At 53.5% G+C, this 12,851-nt stretch overlaps 1 pseudogene; it reads right to left on the reverse strand.

Moving 5' to 3' along the window:
• Positions 1-1,431: 1,431 nt before the first annotated feature.
• Positions 1,432-3,341, reverse strand: LOC119293517 (annotated as a pseudogene).
• Positions 3,342-12,851: the final 9,510 nt, after the last annotated feature.

Here is a 12,851-nt window from a genome sequence, read left to right on the forward strand (position 1 = left end):
GATGGGATCTCGGAGGCGTGGTGACGTTGGATCATCATATGGCCTCGGCTGGAAGGGGCGTCTACTCCGGGGGAAACTCCTGATCTCGGTTTTTCGGATCAGGCGATGGCGGCGTCTGGCGCCACTGACTCTCTCGGGGGCATCGTTCTTAGAGCAAGTATAGGCTAAAGGGGTCCAGAGGTGGAGCGGCATCGTTTCTACTACGTCGACGACAACGGGTCTTAGAGCCATGGTGCATTGGAGCCTTTGGCGACAGATGCGTCTGGATGGGCGATCACAAGTCGATGGCGTTGTTTGGTGTCGTGGTGACGTCGACGGCAGTTGGTCTGGACAAGATGAATGCGTTGATCAATCCTGAAGATGGCACGATGGAACATGGCGGAGGCGGATCCTAGAGCGTGCGCGTGTCGTGCGCCTTGAGGGTCTCTAGACCATTGGTGCTCTTGGCCTGCACTTAAACGATATCCTAAGATTCGGAAAACGTGATCACCAACAACACTTGAGCTAGTCCAAGAGGCTAGACTAGGAATCTTTTCTATAACCATTTATCATTCTACACGTGCATATGAGTTTTTCATTGAATCACGTATTTCAGGATCATAGCAGTTATTACATAGAATATAAACTATTTAATTATGAGTATGGAAATACAAACTATTGCCTTTGGGGCATATTTCCAAGAAGTGTGATCCGACCCAAAAAGAGGAAGAGCGGCTACCTGAGGGTGGCATATGACCTTAGAACCGCGAGTCGATTTTGGCGTTAAGAAAAGAACAAGAGGAAAGGAAGGAGCTCGCCAGAGAGGACTACCCCATTATCTATCTTAAAATGGCAAGCTACCGATTATTTATCTTAGCGGATTTATCTTAGCGGTGTGAGGGTGACGCTAGTTCGTAAAGAAAAAGGGTTCGTCGCCAGGGTTAGAGGTGTGGAAATAAGCGGTTAGGCCGGCGGTTGAGGGCGGTTCAGATCAAGGTCACGAGGAGAAAGACCATGAACAATATTTTCAGAGAGAAGAAGATCTAACGGTTGCTTTTTCATCCACGGCTAGGAACAACTCGAGTGACTCGGATTTTCTAAATTAAATTCAGTCTACTGTCCCCTAGCCATTTCCAAAGTTTCACTGCCAAATGCTGGAGCCTTCACCAGTTGTCCCACTTTCACATTCTACAAGGCGGTTACCGGCCGGCCATGACGCCGCTGCCACCCCAAAATTAACCACACTTCGCCATTGCCCACAGCTATTTACCGCGCGTACTATCTTTGGTTTGGTTGTACGTGTACGGTTGTACCTACTACCTACCAAACATGCCTGAGAGGCTGAGACACGGACACGCATGCAATGCACCGGCACAAAACAGCTCACGTCCATCACCATCCTCCGAGCTGGGCATGGCGGGCTGGCGGCTGCACAGGAGAGGAGACCAAAACTCAGGCGGCGGACGGCGCGTCGAAGAGCACGCTCTCGATGTCGTCCTCGAAGCCCACGTAAGCCGGCAGCTCGCGCAAGTCGTCGTCAGACGGCCACCATCCGGGCGCGCCGCGGGGCGGGTACCTGGCCTCGAAGTCGGCGCGATCCATGCAGAGCGCCTGCAGTACCTCGGCGATGGCGCAGTCGACGTCGTCCACGTCGTCCCGGAGCACTGGCACGGGCTCGAGCTCTTCCTCCTTGGGCTCGACCTTAGGCAGCAGCAGTTGCCCTGCCGGTTCCGGGTCTAAGTCGACCTTGCAGAGGGGCGCCTGCAGCTGCTGGTCCACGTAGTAGGAATGGACGTCGAAGTTGGTGACCGCGGCGAGGCCCCGGAGTTGTATCGCCGCGAGGTCGTAGGCCCGGGCCGCCTCTTCCTGGGTAACTGCAGATTGAGAGTGCCGTTTCTTGTGATGAGCCACAGAAAGGTGATGCTAGAGCGAACTTGCAAGGACAGAGCGATAGAGAACACACTGAATATCCCCAAGTAGAGGTATCTCTTGCTGCCGCTGCCGCCGCCGCTGCCGCTACCGCAGCCTATCCTCGCCTCCCACCGGCCCTTCTTGTGATGCCTGCAGCGCCAATAAGTTACTTCATGTCAGCAAGATCACTCATAGCATGGCATTGCAGTGTCAATGTGGTTGATCTGATTGAGGATAATAGCTCCTCGAGGAATGCGTGCGTGCATACTTACTTTGCTACCCCCCTGTACTTGGAGGCGCCTCTGGTGAAGCCACTGCTGTCCCGCCTGAGTATGGCCACGTACTCCTCTCTGGTCACGCGTTGCATCCTCTCCAGCTCGTCCTTGTACGTGTCCACCTGCAGCAACGATCGCAGGGCAGTCCTCTCATGTTGAACAGAATTATAGCTGCCAGCTGAGTAGTACAGGTACTCGTATTGACTACTGACATTGTGACATATGACAAGACACAACTTACTGGGAAGTTAAGGAGGAGGCCGCCACACTGTGCACCCCAGTACTTGAGCGCCCCGAGATCATAGGTGCGAGCTGCAGCCTCTTCGGTGTCATAAGCTCCTGCCAAGAAACGAGAGTAAGCAGTGATCTTAACTAAACCATGCGCGTAATTGAGAAGTACTTTCCTCTCGTAGATTAAGTGTTGAGGGATTTTAAATTCGAAATGTGAAGTACTATCACGAGGTGAACTAAAACCACGACGAGTAATTTGGAACGGAGGGAGTAGACGTTGGTGTCAATCAGAGAAGTATGTGAGCGTTTCTTTTCAAGAAGCGAAAGGATCTTTCTTGACTCACCCAAATAAACTAGTAATTGAAGCGATGAGATATGGACGCGTATCACCAGTTCACCACACGTGTCCCAAGGAAGACGAACACAAGATTGCAGCACAAATTAGTTAAAGACCAAGAACGTCAGCTTAGCTAACACATAAAAGAACATCAAAGTGGTAGTATAAATCGAAGTGACGATCAAAACAGAGCAAAATGAGGTAGCTAACTAAGCTGAAAGAAAGGCTCTGATCCAGCCAAGCCTGGGTGTCTCTCTCACCTTGCCTGCCTCTCCTGTTCTGAACTGTGCTCCGGAAATGCCTGTCCCACAGGTGCACCTCGTACTTCCCCGAGGCGCAGTGCCTACACCACCACCAATGGCTCACATCTCGATCAGAAATCAAACACAAAGATCGCAACCCGGATGAAACCAATAAGTGGAGAAACAACGGCAAGCTCACCTGCTCACGCCTCTGTAGACGGATGACCCCCTCGCCGGGACAACGACGGCGTCGCTCCTGGCCCTCTTCTTCTTCTTCTGGTTCGTGACCGCGCAGGATAGCCCAATGCGGGAGCCCCTGGAGCAGGCGGACGCCGAGGAGGACCAAGTAGGCTTCTTGTTCGTCATGTTTGCTTTTGATTTTGATCGCTTCTCCGTCGTACTGCTCCACCGTGCGCCTCGAGGAAGGTTACGGCTAGTGGGAAGGGAAACAGACGCCGAGCACGCTTAGGCCTCCTTTGGTTTAAAGGAATTTCATAGAAATTCTAGAGGATAGGATTCTTATGGGATTTTTTTCTTTAGAGCCCTTTGGTTTATAGGAATGGATTCCTATTCCTACATAGGATTGGTTCCTATCCTCCACATTTCATAGGAAAATAAAAAAGAGCCTAGACTCAATGGAAAAATTCCTTTGGTGTCAACCAAATGACATCTTGTTTTCTATTCCTACTCATAGGATTTGAGATACACGTCATCTCATTTTCTATAAGATTCCTATTCCTATGATAATCCTATCCTATGAACCAAAAAAGGCCTTATACACAAGCGGTAGTGGAGCATCACATTTTCTTTGGGAAGTACGACGGGTTTAACCGCGATTAGATCCACAGTGTGCTTTCACTGCTTTGGTAAAAAGGACGAACCGGGGTTAAGAGCAGACAGCGGGTGTCACTGGCCGAATATGGGAGGTTCTGGGTTCGCTGAACACATGGCGCGGCGTGGTGCCTTGCCATCTTAGGAGGGCTTTTTTTTTCAATGTTGGTAGGAGAGCCACCAAATTCATGAATTTGATTAGAAAGGGCGCCGACCCCTCAAGGCATTTTTTTTAGCACCGGCGCTCGAAAATCGGCCCAGTCGCGCCCATAAAATCTCGTTTATCACCGGGTTGGGCAACAAAAATAGCCGGCGAACCAGAGCCGAACCCAAGCCCCCAGGGGTCGCCTAGGGGCGCCGACCGAAGTGAAAAGGTGCGTGGGTCCGCTCTGTCGGCGAGGGAAGGCCCTTTTCCCGTCGATCCCCCTGCTTTCCCTCCTCTGTTTCCCATTTCTCCGCCATTCCCCCTTTCTCCCGCCATTCTCCTCCCTCTCCCCTCTCCATCCGGCCGCCATGCCGCCGAAGAAGTACGTAGCCCCTCGCGCCGCTACCGATGCCAACGCCACCCAGCCGAAGCAGAGGAAGCAGAGGGCGCCGCCGTCCAAGCCCCGGGCATGTCTAACACCGACTGGAAGGCGGAAGTTCAGCGCCGGGAGGCTGTCACCACCGACCGGCGGAACAGGGCCAACGCCAAGAAGGCCCGGGACTTGGCAGCGGCCGCGACTGCGGCCGTGGCAGAGCAGGCAGATAGCGCGGTGGAACAAGCAAAGGCGTCTCGCGCGGGGATGATGAATCCGCCCGTCGGCCACGACCCGTACGCTCCCTGGAGCCAGCAGAGCGTCGGGTCGCCGGCCGGCTTCTCGCCGTCGCCACACCCATGGGGTTGACGCCCTCGCCTGGCTACGCCGACGGCGACGCGCACGACGGGTTGAACCCCAACAACACCTTTCCACATGGCCACCCGGCCCAGCGCACGCCCTCACCCGCGTTCGCCGGCGTCCAGTACCCCCGTACACCTACTCACCGCCGGCCTACGCATCCTCCCTGACGTCACCTCTGCGCCATGGCGCGCTGCTCTTCTCACAAGCCTCCTCGTCGCAGCTCGGCGACCCCGACGCGACGGAGGCCGACATGGACGACATCATCACGACCGGCTCGGTCGCCGCCGCCTCCCCCGGGTTCACTGCCCAAGAAGATACAATGGACCTCAACGGCGACATGGACGACAAGCTCGACTACGGCGAGGAGGAGCCAGAGAAGGAGGAGGACGAAGAGGAGGAGGAGGAGGAGCCGGCGCCTGCTCCGGCAAGGAAAGGGAAAAAGAAGAAGCGGGCGGCCAGGACCAGCGAACCGCACATCAAGTGGGCGTCCAAAGAAGACGAGTGCCTCGCCGAAGCGTGGAAGATCGTCTGCCTCGACCCGATCACCGACACGAACCAGAACGTGGACATTTATTGGGAGCACATCAAGTCGCAGTTCAATGAGCGCAAGCTGGTCGACCCCTACTTCAAAGGCATCCACATGCAGCGCGGCTCGAAGGACATGGCAAATCATTGGGCTCTCATCCAAACGGTGTGCAACAAATGGCATGGGATCGCCGAGGAGATGCGGCTCGCCCGGAGAGCGGCGCCAACATCGAGGGTCAGGTATGACGTCTGTTTATCGCTCATTCTTTCGTCGTGTGCGCCACCGACACTTGTTTCCTCAGCGCAGATGGTGCAGATGTTCGCCATGTATCGCCAGGACAGCAACACCGACCAAGATTTCAAGTACCTCCACGGGTTCTCCCGGATCGAGAAGTGTGAGAAGTGGGCGGAAGTCTGTCGCACCCTCGCCAAGGCCAAGGACACGTACAAGCCGGACGAGCCGACGCCGGGCGCGGCTAATGGGCGCCCGAACGGCAACAAGCGAGCCAAGTCGGTGAAGAACGCCGCGCCGGCTACCGCGCGTCTGCAAGAGTCCATCGAGCATTGCATCGCCGACGCCAAGACCCGCGCCGCCCACAGGGAAGAGAAAAACCGAGGCGCGATGGTTGGCGTTGATGACGAACAACGCCGTCAAGCTCGACCTGCTCCAGACCAACGTCGTCGCGAAGAAGAGGAACACCGACCTGACTTTCCTGATGGGGGAGCGGACATGTTGGCGATGGACGAGCAGGTCAAGGCATGGTTGTCGGTGTCAAAACCGGCGGATCTCGGGTAGGGGATCCCGAACTGTGCGTCTACGGTCGATGGTAACAGGAGAAGGGGACACGATGTTTACCCGGGTTCGGGCCCTCTTGATGGAGGTAATACCGTACTTCCTGCTTGATTGATCTTGATTAATATGAGGATTACAAGAGTTGATCTACCACGAGATCGTATGGCTAAACCCTAGACGTCTAGCCTGTATGATTATGATTGCCTCTATGGACTAAACCCTCCAGTTTATATAGACACCGGAGGGGCCTAGGGTTGTACAAAGTCGGTTTGCAGAGGAAAGAATCTTCATATACAAACGCCAAGCTTGCCATCCACGCAAAGGAGAGTCCCATCCGGACACGGGAGGAAGTCTTCTGTCTTGTATCTTCATGGCCCATTAGTCCGGCCCATGTCACACAGCCCGGACGCCCGAGGACCCCTTAATCCAGGACTCCCTCAGTAGCCCCTGAACCAGGCTTCAATGATGATGTGTCTGACGCGTAGAGTTTCTTCGGCATTGCAAGGCGGGTTCCTCCCCTGAATACTTCAAAGTAGTCCTCGAACATAGAGAACGTGCCCGGCTGTGCAAAACAAGCTCCACATACAGCCACAAAGAGTATAACATTTAACAAGTCCCATCTACTGACATCTTTTGTAATGAGACACCACGTCTCTGCACAGTCACCGTTTTTTAGCCTCCCGCTCCACGTTTCGAGATGCGGTTTCTGTTGGCACGTCTTGTCGAAGCAGAGACCGTGTCCCCTTATCACGGGATTCTCATCAATACCGGCATGGATAATCCCACCGCACCATCCGCACGACCCTTGGGGAATAGGCGAGTTTAAGGCGAGTGGGGAGGCGCTTGATATTCGCTGCCTTTATAAGAGGATAAGGATCCACTCTTTCACCCACGCCTTCTTCTTCTCCGCCCATCCGCTCTCGAGCTCCAGCGCCAAAGCTTCCATCCTTTCCGCCTCAATAAAGCACTCCGACCATGTATGGATGTGGAGCGCAGGGCAAGTGGATGGCCTCCTCTGTCACGGAGAAGGACATCACGAAGCTCCGGGAGGCGGGGTACTTGGCCCCGGAAATCGCCCACCGGTTTCCGGCCAAGGGGCAGATCGTCCCCACCCCGGAGCCCCATGAGAGGGTGGTATTCATCCCCCATTTCGTCCGCGGGTTGGGATATCCTCTCCACCCTTTCGTCCATGGACTCATGTTCTACTACGGGCTAGATTTCCATGATCTGTCCCCAAACTACTTCCTCAACATCTCGGCATTCATTGTCGTGTGCGAGGCCTTCCTCCGCATCCCACCCCACTTTGGATTGTGGCTGAAGATCTTCAATGTGAAGCCGAAGGTGGTGGGTGGTCAACACGCAGAGTGCAGAGGCGCTATGGTGAGCAAGCTGTCCAATGTCTCATGGCCCAAAGGTACCTTCGTGGAGACCGTCAAAGGGTGGCAACAACTGTGGTTCTACGTCACAGAGCATCGTGACACCACCTGGGCCGCGACTTCCGAATTTAAGTCCGGGCCCCCGATGCGGCTCACCTCCTGGCTAGAGAAGGGCCTGGACTGGGCTTAATTTGTCGGACGAGCCGACAGCGCTGTAGACGCACATCAAGAGCATGGTGGACAAGAACATCAAGCTCGTCAACGTGATCCAGGTGATGCTTGTTCGCCGGGTCCTTCCTTTCCAATGCCGGACTTGCCATTTGTGGGAGTTCAATCCGGACAAGCACCAGACCTTGCAACGATTCTTCGGTGCTACGCACGAAGGTATCTGGAAGGTGCTATTCAAGGCAAATCAGACGTGGCCGCAGACGACCAAGGACCGTGGTTATGCCCTGACTCATCCAGCCAATCTGGTGAGTTCTCCATATTTAAAGGTGTATCCTCCACCTGTATATTCGAGGAAGATGTCTAAGCTTCCCCATTTGTCTTTTCAGGGCTGGACAAAGAAGGCGGAGCAGATCCAGTGTTCGGCTCTGCTGCCAGAAAACCCAGCGATCCCACTTCTGACGAAGATGCTGGTTCCGGCACCCTACCAGGCGCTGGAGAAGAAGGCCAAGGAGACCATAAGTGGCCTCCACCTTAAAGGTATTTCGGACGGATCGTCCGAAGAAACCAAAACCCACTCCTCCCCTGCCGAGAACGACGAAGAGGAGGAGGAAAGCTATTCTCCCCTTGAGGGGGACGGAAGAAAAGGGCCTCCTCCACAAATCTGGAGGCACAGGCATCCAAGAGAGGGAGGGTCTCCCCCGCGGATAATCCCGCGCTGCATACTAATAGCAGCTGCGAGTGGCGTCCCAGGGATAAGCCCCTGGCTGAATCATAAGTATTCAAAGGCACTCACACGCATATATATACCCAGCTCCTTTGCTCCATGGCTTTAATATGCTGAACCATGCGCTGTAGCCCGGCTCACGCCCGCCCCCAGCAATCCTCATCTTCGGGGAATTCGCTGGATCCCAATGTGATGGACAGCGGGTTGCCTCCGCCGGCCTTCTCCCCCAAGATTACGGGTGACACCGAAGTGTTGTCCCGAAGGACCCTCCCAGGTCGGGGAGAGGCACAGGAGACCGTCATGGTGGCGCCTGAGGGTGATACCTCAGCCACCGGACACATGGGAGAGCAGACCCCCTGGCAACTGGTGATGGGGGCCATATCCAATTTGGCCCCCAGCCGAATACTATTCCAGAGACCAATACGTCTACGGAATCAGGTAAGCAGCCTCCTTTGAAAGAAGGAGGTACGCCTATCCCGCCGGTGACCTCTGTCCATCCAGAGGCACCAGATACTCTACTCGAAGCGCTGCGAGGTGCTTCCGTTGTGGACTGACCGAAGCCTGCGCCAGCCTTCTAACAGGCTTTGAGGTATGTGACATAATTATGCAAAAAGAATGCCATAGTATAGACAGTAGCCCCTGAGACTCTGTCCAGTGTTCGAAAAAAAGCCGGACAGAGGATCAAATAATTTCCGCAGGAGACTAACCATACATGTCTATGTGAATAAGCAGGCGTCGATGGTGGCTGCGACCTCCCATTCTGTCGAAGTCTCAAAACTGAAGCGGAGTCTGGAGCGGGCCGAGGAAGAGCTCGGCCGTGTGAAAAAACAACTATAGGACAAGCAAGGTATGCAATGGCCTATTCAGATCTAGAAAGATATGAATTGTTTGTGTTGATCATGGTTATCGTGACTTTTCATAGGAGCTGCGACCAAGGTGGAATCCCTCAAGAACGCGTTGGTCGAGGCCCAAAAGAGAGCAGCGAGGAACAAGCTGCCCGCGAAAAACACGAGGCAAGGGTCAGGGAGGTCCAGCGGGAGCTCCAAGACGCCGTAAAGAAATGCGAGTCCCTGGAGCGCAAGATTGCGGACCAAGAGTCCGAACTTGCTAAGGCCCGCTAAAGCGCACAAGAGGCCCAGGCTGAAGCCCAGGGCGCCCTCTAGGAAATCCAGGAGGCCAGGAAAATCGCGGCGAGTAAGGCCTTTATTATGCAAAGCAAATTTGTGAAGAAAAGTTACCTCTTACTGACCCGGATTTGGAGTTCTCCAGGAGCGTTTGCAGATCTGCCGCACAGTGTTGCTGATGCTGCGGAGTTCTTCTGAGCCGAAGAGGGGAGCTCAACGGAGAAGCTGTTCTGGTCGCAATACCGAGCGCCGGAGCATCCAGTGCCCTTTAGCGATCAGCTGGCCAAACTGCATAGGGTGGCCGAATTGGCCATGAAGGATTTTATAATCCGTCTATGGCCCGCCGAAGCCATTCCTAGCAGCTACTTCAGGCTCGTGAAGCAGTTGGTCGATGCCTGCCCTCGACTTGATGCCAGCGAGCGATCGGTCTGCATCCAAGGTGCGTGGATGGCCTTCGCCCGTGTGAAGGTGCAGTGGGCGAAGATGAACACCGTCAATCTCGCGACCGAGGGACTGCCCGCGGGCAAGGAGCACCGCACGCCCGAGCGGTATTTTGATGATGTCCTGGAGGAATCCCGCATTGTAGAGGGCCAGTATGCAAAAGACATTATCTTTGAATGAATATATTCGTTCTATCCCGTCCTTTATTATGAAACAAAGCCAATATGTAATATATTGCTTGTTGTTTGTGTAAAATTTTGCCTCCTATGCGGCCATTTTGTTAAATATGAGAGTTGGCCAGTCGTCGGCTTCAGCCCCCATGTAGGTAGTACGGGGGTGTTCGGATTGGAACGTAAACACTCTTGATCCAAAAGTTTGGTCCTTGAAGGAGGTGTTTAGCGCAACGAACCAGACAATCGGACTATGTGGCTTTATCACCCTTACTTAGCCATAGGAGATAGAAAATAGGAATGTAGGTGCAGCCCCTTGTTAGTATTTGTTAATCCGGACTAGGGTGTTGTAGACACCTGATCGGGTGAAGGCCAATCCGTCGCATAATGCGGAAAAAATCGCAAGAGATTTTAACCTCCGAATAGCCGACCAGCTCTCGCTGCATCATGACAGTCAGTTTTTGGCTTTCCCTACTGAGGTGTTTATCCGGGTAAACCAGAAACACAATCGCAGTGGTTCTCCCTTTACTACCCTAGCCGATAGGACGGAACGTAAGGTAGTAAGCACAGGAGCCGGGCAACCCAACTATTGACCAAAGATATGATTCAGAGCCGATGCATATAATGCTATATTCAGGGTGCCGAACTATACTATAAAAAGTGTTTGGACTTGTTGCCGTAGTATGGAGCGCAATGAAGCCCCTGGCAAATTAATGTGTACCAAACTGTACAGGTGCAATCGATAGAAATAGCGAAATAAAATGAAGTAGTATGCGAGTGCCACATAAATTGGGCCACAAACTTTTTCCATTATAATTTGATTAATACGTCAAAGCGTATTTGTACAAATAGTGCGATAAGCAACATGGCTATTTAACATGCCGAGACCGAGGAGGAGCCGCGTGCGTGTCCTGAAAGTAGGTAGAGTGGTCGTCAAGAAGACCACCTAGATATTCCACCACGTGTCTATGCTGCTTGCAGCCTTTGGTATATCCATACTTCGAAAGGATCGATGATCAGGCCGTCATGAGGGGCCTGTGCAAAAGAAACCTAAAAAGGATATAAAGAAAAGGGAAAGTATGTGTTCTCGGGGAAGGTCGAGCCGTATTATGGACCATAATTGAGTTATGCCTCCGTCTTTGCCCATGGTATTTTGAGTGCATACTTATGAACGCGTGGTACGTACGCCGCCATTTGGTCGGGACTGAGACGAAGGCTGAATTGCTAGTCGAACTCCTGACGAGCTGGACTATCATGCTGCTGAGTAGTCCGGACTCGTTTGACAGTGTCCGGGAGCTTGGCCGCTGAATTAATATTCTGCTTGATAAGGCCGCTCTCTACTTCCGCTGCCAGGGCCGCGGTGTGCTCCTCGGTACGGAGGGAGCGTTCCGTGTTTCCATTGACTATTATGACACCGCGTGGTCTGGGCATCTTGAGTTTGAGATAAGCATAGTGTGGCACCACATTGAGTCGAGCAAATGCAGTTTGTCCGAGCAGTGCGTGATAGCCACTACAGAAGGGGACGATATCGAAGGTCAAATCTTCGCTTCGGAAGTTGTCCGGGGATCGGAAGACGACTTCCAATGTGATTGAGCTTGTGCAGCGGGCCTAGACACCTCGTATTACTCCTTTAAAGGTAGTTTTTGTGGGCTTGATCCTTGATGAATAGATGCCCATCTTGCGGACTGTATCTTGATAGAGCAGGTTGAGGTTGCTGCCGCCATCCATGAGGACTCGTGTGAGGTGGAATCCATCAATGATTGGGTCGAGGACCAATGTAGCTGAACCGCCATGACGGATACTGGTCGGATGGTCCCTGTGATCGAAGGTGATTGGGCAGGACGACCATGGGTTGAATTTTGGGGCGATTGGCTCTATCGCATAGACGTCCCTGAGTGCGTGTTTGCACTCCCTCTTGGGGATATGGGTAACGTATACCATGCTCACCGTTTTGACCTGGGGGGACTTCTTCTGTCCCCCTGTGTTCGGCGGATGGGGCTCCTCGTCGTCATCCTCACTTTGCGACCCCTTCTCCTTGTTCTCGGTATTTAACTTGCCGGCCTGTTTAAAGACCCAACAACTTCTGTTGGTATGATTGGCTGGTTTGTCGGGGGTGCCGTGGACCTGACATGGACGGTCGAGTATGCTGTCCAACCTGGATGAGCCCGGATTGTTTCTTTTATATGGCTTCTTCCGCTGGCCGGACTTGGAGCCACTGAATCCGGCATTGACCGTCGTGTCATCGGTATTGCCACCGTTGCTTCGACGCTTGTGCCTGTTGTGTCGGGGCTTGCTGTTGCTATTTCTGGCTTCCGAGGTGCCAGGTTCGCTTGCATTATTATTGCTACGGGCTAGCCAGCTATCTTTGCCTACGCAAAAGTGGGTCATAAGTGCCGTGAGGGATGACATCGACATCGGCTTTTCTTGGTCGAGGTGTCGGGCGAGCCATTCGTCGTGGATGCTATGCTTAAAGGCGCTAGGGCTTCGGCATCCGGACAATCGACGATTTGGTTCTTTTTAGTTAGGAACCTAGTCCAGAATTTCCTGGCTGACTCTCCGGGCTGTTGGACTATGTGACTTAAGTCATCGGCATCCGGAGGTCGAACATATGTACCTTGGAAGTTGCTGCAGAAGGTGTCGTGGAATTGTCACGTCAGATGTCCTCGTGAAAGGACTTAGTTGTGGAGCCATCACAACTAGGAAGCTTGAAGGGGTTAATCGGGACAAGGGACATGAGAGGTTTTATACTAGTTCGGCCCCTTACGGTGAAGGTAAGGCCTACGTCTAGTTGGGTTGGTATTGATGTTTCGATGACCAGGGAGCGAGATACGCTATGCCTGGCT

Source organism: Triticum dicoccoides, chromosome 4B, assembly GCF_002162155.2.
Source record: "Triticum dicoccoides isolate Atlit2015 ecotype Zavitan chromosome 4B, WEW_v2.0, whole genome shotgun sequence".
NCBI classification, from domain to species: Eukaryota; Viridiplantae; Streptophyta; class Magnoliopsida; order Poales; family Poaceae; genus Triticum; species Triticum dicoccoides.